The sequence below is a fragment of the Cupressus sempervirens genome, chromosome 4, assembly GCF_028749045.1.
Source record: "Cupressus sempervirens isolate cs-2001-9-10 chromosome 4, ASM2874904v1, whole genome shotgun sequence".
NCBI lineage: Eukaryota > Viridiplantae > Streptophyta > Pinopsida > Cupressales > Cupressaceae > Cupressus > Cupressus sempervirens.
The window spans coordinates 754,717,154-754,725,023 of record NC_143121.1 but is presented as its reverse complement, the minus strand read 5'-3'; positions in this window follow the sequence as shown (position 1 = coordinate 754,725,023).

The window sequence follows — 7,870 nt, the reverse complement described above, 5'->3', positions numbered from 1 at the left end:
AATATGTTGTATATAAAAAGTATTTCAATAATGAATCTTTTTCGAACAATACTACTCATTTAGAAGTTTCATCATAGGGATCGAATTAATAAATGATGTAATTTATCGTGTTCAATGGAAAGATATAAAATTTGATGTACTAAGGAAAGTGACTTGTATGAACTAATTAATAAGTTTCAAGTGGAATATTTTGAAGTTATATAGTGTTTCAAGAGATTTAACATTTAAGATATATTCATTACCACAATAATAGTATAATAAAATCAATTATCTCCCAAGGTTCATGACATAAAACATCAAAGTAAGGGAGGTGAACCTAATAAAAGTCATAGTATAGAGGAAGAGAATATGTCAACAAACAAACTTGTACATGCATAATAACCTCTCTAGAATTTCTATGGGCGACAAAATAATTCCTCTCCCAATTTTAGACCAATATTTTGATCCCAAGGATATTCCTTGGAATTTCCTCTTGAGTCCCACAAAATATTTCCCCTAAACCAAGTTAAATATAGGGTACAAATAACCTACGCACACCTAGGCAAGGGATACTGACACAAAATAATCATATAACACTCCTTTCTATAAAAAAAAAGAAAAAAAATTGACCTATGAAACAAAGGGGGACTACTTATTATATTATAACACTAAATAAATAAACCATAAAAAAATGGCATGCATTTAGCTTATCATCCTTTTCCCTAGGTGGGTGGCCAATACACTACCAACACACTCATAAAAAACTAGAAAACAAACAAAGGAAAAATGAGAAAGCACTTACTAAGGCCGGCTAGTATCAATTCATGTCACATATCACCCTCACCTCACATGTGGGAAGGACTTCCCCACTTGGAAATCATACCACATTCCCCAAGATGCATGACTTTGGGAGTAATAAGAAAAAATAAAGGTGGGGGTAGGGGGGGCTCAGTTGGAGGAAAAAGGTAACCCCAAGAAAAACCATGATAGGTCCTTCTTGGGGCATGGGGATAGACACCCAAAAGGACCACTTGGGAAGAGGAGTCCCCTATCACATGTCACATGTGAATTTTGGGAGGCCATGTCTTGGAATAATATTCGGGTTAGGTGTGTAAATAGGAAGTCAGGAAAGAAGAAAAAAAGAGCTAGATTAGAAATTAGATAATTTATGGAATACTTAATGTTTGGTTAGAGTATAGATTTGAATATAACAGGGATGCTTAATAAAGGAAAAAGGGTATAGGTTAAAACTAATTATTAGTGTTTAGGTGGTTATGTCACTTTTATGGGATGGTTAGTTGTATGTTGTAGATGTAACTTTGGTATATGTATTATATCATAGCTTAGGATAAGTATATAAAAAATATTAGTAGATAACCATGATTTTGGATTAATCATCTTATATTAGGTGTTAGCAAATTAGAATATTAAAAGGATTTTTGAAAAAAATATATAATTTAAAAAATAAGATTATAATAAAGAAATATAATGGTGGGTAGATAGGAATAAAGCATTAATTAGATGGTATATATGGTTTTTATTATTAATCTTGAATATTATATGTTACAATTGCATACATCTGTAGATGCTCAAGAATGGTTCGCATATACGGTTTCATCACTTCTTCATACTAATTCATCCCATTTTCTTAGTCCACTAATTCTGATCTTTTGTCCAACTTGATCATATCTCAATAGTGTTCATCACCATCCATATACTCTTTTACATCAATTTCATATCATTTCATGTCAACTCAAAACCATTTCATATCAACTCAAAATCACTTGAAATCAACCTTGAATCACTTAGAATCAGTGTAAATCAACAAAAAACATATCAAATATCCAAAATTAATCATTATCCTTCCAATCCTAGGTATTGTTGTGGCTTTCAGTGACTTGGAAAAACTATCAATCTGACCTTAGTATTGTCATGGCTCTCAATGCTAGGTCAAACTATCATTCATGTCATTCAATATTTGACATCATTGAGTCTTTCAATGTTAGATCATGGTATTATTAACCATTTTTATAATATTAACTACATCCATCAATATTATTATGATCAAGTATATCAATCAGTTTTGATCTTGTGACATTTACGATATTGGTTAAGTGTGTTACATATCCTTAATTAATGTCATGTGTCCTTGAAATGTTAATCAATCAATCAATTTGACCATGGCTTTGATCTACCTATCATCATCCTATTCAGTCGCCATTATCATCACATTTTCATCGAAGGATACTATCATACTTATTTAATCAAATTGGCCAATCATCTACAAATTTTCTCTATAGGATTAAATAACCCATTATTTTATCCTATGTCATTTTACTAATTGTTATTTCTAACTAACCTCGTCAATTAATTGATATTTTATTAATTAATTGGTTCATCATTTTAAAACCATGGAAATTCTCAATTTCCTAAGTCATATTTTCCTCCATTAGTTCCATTTTCATTAATTTCTATTTTGTGGAATAAAGGATTTTTAATTCAAATATTTCATAAAATATTGACATCATCATGAGACATAAGCGTGATGCCTCATGGATTCTCCTTTGACACTTGGTTAAGATATTTCATAATCCAAGATTCTTATTCTCTTATGCATGTCCATATTTGGCTTCATTCATGATAGATTATGGGCTTTAAGTGGGCTTGAGGTGTCGTATGATGCATCATAGATTCTCTTCCCTCTTTAGCCAAGTTTGACTTCCAAGCATCATACAATCTGACACTTGGCATCTTGTGTCATATGCATCATGGATTATCCAAGAAATCTCTTGCCATGTCACATATCCAAGGTGATAATTCCAATGCTCTCACCTTGTGTGTTGATTATAAAATGGGCATTCTTCCTCTCATTTTTGGTCCCTAATTCTTAAGTCTTTTCAAGTCCCTAGTTTTCTCACATTTTTCACTCCATTTCTCATGCTAAAATCACAACTTCTAGTATTCTCATAGCACTATCATTATCATAGGCTTTTGCTTCAACATTGTGTGTAGTATAGGAAATTTTGGAGCTACATCACATAGAGAAGAAAGAAGGAAAGTGGAGCTACAAATGAAAGAGGGAGTTTTAGATTTTCTTTCTTTTTTTAATTCATTTGGCTTTCATGGTACACTAGAGGCTGTTAACATATATTTATTGGGTTTGTGATTTTCTCATAGTCTATTAGACATTAGCCTATTTCCTGGACCTGCAACATCAATAGTATATCATACAATGTTAGTTATGATTGTTATTCAAATAGAATACACACATTTGACTAAATGGTATAATCATAAGATATATGTTTTCAGTATATAATAAGTTATATCTTGTTATTTATCATCATATAAATTTAACATATAAAATATATAAGCCAAACACTACTAGAGTTGACATTAATTGTTAGTGTATGTAAAATAGTAGTCATTTAAAAAAAAAATTATTTATCCATCTTTATCAATAATCTTGAGTTAGGTGCATGGACCTACTTTTAGAAGAAAAATCAACTATGCTAACACCATTAATGTAATTTATTCTTCTAAGGGTTTTCACCCTATGCATAGTCAACCCTTAGGTACCTGATGCACAATAGTACCTAGAGCTTGGTTGGTAATGCGAACACATGCACATCAACAACTAACAAATTACTAATTGTTCACTTGTCAAGAGTTGTCCTTAGAGATACCTAAGTAGGTGATTTAACTCAAATACTTGTAGGATTTTATTAAAATACCTCCTAAGTAAACTAAAATACGATCTAATAAAATCAGAAATTATGTGGGAACAACATATTCATATTTAATTTAGATACGTACATAACACAGTTATGAAGTAAGTCAATAGTTCTATAAAAGCTCATCAATTGTTTAGAAGTTCCTTAAACTGAGAATGTGGCCTTTTGATCGATTAGATTAGGTTTCCACCACCCTTATAGAAAAACATATTAAATTTATTGGATTCACATATATATATATATATATATATATATATATATATATATATATATATATATATATATATATATATATATATATATATATATATATATATATATATATATATATATATATATATATATATATATATATATATATATATATATATATATATATATATATATATATATATATATATATATATATATATATATATATATATATATATATATATATATATATATATATATATATATATATATATATATATATATATATATATATATATATATATATATATATATATATATATATATATATATATATATATATATATATATATATATATATATATATATATATATATATATATATATATATATATATATATTCAACCTAGCAGTAACACTCAAACCTCCACTACACTATTAAGGATCAATTTTCTTAAAGAATTGAGGCTAGGTTACAACCTATAATAATAACCAATTAGTATCTTGAAGCTTTAGTCTTCTATAATTTCATATAGCAATATTCAATTGTCTATATTTCATCCTAGCTATTACCAAAAAAATAAAAAAATTGTATTTGTGTTTTTCCTAGTAAAATTTGGGCATGACACCTTTTCTATATTTCCTTAACCTCTTCTTAACTATACAACTTCCATCTCTCTCTCCACATCAATTTTAACCAAATAATTCTTCGCTACTACTAAAGCTCCTTAATTTAGGTAGGATAAGACACAAACAATATGTGGCTTCAATGTCCTATCAGCTGCATTAAAAAATTATGCCTCCAAAAATGTATAAGATCTTTCTAGATCTTTAGCTATCACAAATTCTTTCTTTAACTCATCAACATATTCCTTTATTGCTTCCTTCTGACTATTGTCTTTGTTGTCTAAATTCCTTTTATCATTTCTATTTTTGTTCCTTCTGTTATTCTATATCTTCTTAATGTCTCTCCTGTCCATTTTGCAATATATTCTTGTGTGTCCAAATTTATTACATAACTGGCTTAGACTTACATTTCTCCTCTAACTTGTTCCATTTTCATTCTCATGTGCTCTTCAATTCCTTGCAACATGTCTAGGGTTGTTACACTTGTATACATGAACTAGTTCTTCTCACCATTAGATGTCTCTCCATCATTCGATTTGTTCTATGATCTTCCTCTTTCATTATTTGCATGGTTAGTATTCCTAGACATTCTACTATTTGTATTATTACCATTAAACCTAGGTTTTTAACATTCTACTACTTTATGACCATAACCACGACAATTATAACAGTAGAAATTATTATTTAGTTTAAAAGACTTACCTATACAATCTCTTTTCATATGTCCCATTTCATTACAAATGAAGCATCTACCTCTAAACTCACATTTTACTTCCTTGGGTGCTTCATTTTTCTTAGGTTTATCAATTTGCTTTGTTTTCTTAGATTTATTAGGTTTAGCTGACAAATCAATTAACTCAAAATTCCTTTGATACTTTAGTAGATGTACTAGATTCTACCTTAAATCTACTTCCTTATGGCATTCAATATTTGGATCTGGTTCTCTTCTAATTTAGACATTCTTGGTTGATTTCTCTCTAGTTAGATATCCAAGTCCTATTTTGTCATAAGAAGGCCTATGATGAAACATTTGTTGATCTATCTTTTCACTACTGTAATAAAGTTTCTCTAATTATTTCTTAGCTTGCATAAATTCTCCTTTCACAATAATGTTATACTTCTCTAACTCAACATATTTAATCTTGATAGTATCTAATTCAAATGTAACTTGACTTAACTAGGATCTAAGATCTGTATTCTCAATTTTTAGTTCTAGTTGATTCTTACTGCCATTTCTCTTAAGACTCAACTTAAGTTCAACAATTTTCAGTTTATGTTTCAAGATCCGATTTTCTTTCTGAAAATCTCCCACTACATTATTATCACTAGTCTATAGAAAAGATTCCTTTCTAGATTCTAAATAATCAATCTTGTCTTTTAACTTACAAATAAAAACTTTTGTAGATCTTCATATCTATCTTTCAAGTTATCTCTTTCTTCAGTAAGAAGGTCAATTTTCTTAAGAGCTTCTCTAAGGGTTTTTCTTCAACTATTCCATATTCACTAGGATCTTACTTAAGCTATTAAGCCTCTTTAAAGAAACCAAGTTTTGATACCAATTGTTAAATTAGTATTCTACAAACTTTTGTCCACAACTTTTGTTAATTAGTTTACAACTTGCATATGAAAGTAAACTAGCAATAGTAAATAGTAAATATAACCATGCACATAGGTAACTCATAATACCGTTATTTGTTAACTAGGGAAACCTTAACCAAGGGAAAACCCTAGTGGGGATGATACCCATAGATGATTCACTAAACAATAGGACCCTATTAAGGATATTGAAACTATTAGGAGTCCATGAAGTACATATAGTGTCTTGAGTCCCTGTTAGGATAATAGGCATTGTTAGAAGCATCAACCCTATTAGGAGTTTCATCAACCCTGTTAGGAGCCAATAGAACAAATACAATGTATGTAAGAAGAGCCCACTGCCCTAACATGTAATAATACAATACAGTTCTTCACAAGAATAGATATTCAAATAAAACTTATTTTCTATTGTACTTCTCACTTGTTCTAATCATACATCATAATTCACATCACATAATGCTTGCATATTACTTTACACTTGCTTGTCTATCATAGATAGAACACTTATCTTCACAAGATAAGATCTTTACTTATACTTCACATATTCACAAATTTGTTCTTAGTCAGCCTTCATGTATTCAGATGCTTGACATAATAATTTCCACATAACTGGCTTGTCATAACTTAGTAATCATTTCATAACAAAAATAATTCCTATGGTCATACAATCTAATTTAGTTTTATGCTAAATACCAACATTGTTATTTAAACCATAACTCATGTTGTAATGTCTATACATATCCACACACTTTCATACATCATCAAGGTATTTTCATGAAGTTGTCCTTAACCATGCAAGAGCTAACTCTTAATGATTCATCTATACAATTAACATATATTCATTGTGTTGCTACAAACTACCTAACATTTAGATAATTTTGTATATTTAAATGCATAAATGAAATGTTAAATGTATGTTACCATAAATGACAAACATGAAGACATCTATCTAAACATATTACCAACAAAGACTTCATAAAATCAGAAAACACTTCCCCTTCAGTACTTCTCTTCTATTCGCTAGCAACATCCCTCAATTCAGATATACCTCTATTTTGCATTCTAGTAACAATATCAAAATTGGTTTTCCTAGTAATTGTATTCACAAAACTATTATATGAAAACTCAAATTGTACTAATACCACCTAACTTAGCTTATCTCCAACTAAAAATCTCAAAAAATTACCCATTCTTCTATTTACAACCTCTTTCTATCCACCTGTCTATGGATGAAATGAAAAACTAAACTTCAACTCAATATCCATCTTCTTCCACAAAAACCTCTGAAAATAACTACCAAGCTTATTGTCTCTATCAAAGGTAATACTTCTTGACAACCATCTAGTATAATAATCTTTTTTGAAGAAAATATCAAAAACATGCACAATATATGATGTCTTCTTATATGGTTTGAAATGTGCCATCTTAGAAAATCTATATACAACGGTAAATTTTGAATCATATCATCTTTTTGTCTTAGGTAATCTAAGAATAAAATCCATATTGATGTCACTTGAAGGTTTATCGAGAACACAAATTGGTGTATACAATCCAATATTTTGAGTTATTCATTTTTCTATGTGACAAATTCCAAAACTCTTTAAAAACTTCTAAACATCCTTATACAACTATGGACAATAATAATTATCCTTAAGGAAACTCACTATCTTATCAATTCCAAAATGTCTAGCCAATCCACCTCAATGCTTTTCCTTAATTAGAGTCACTCTTATAGAACATCTTGG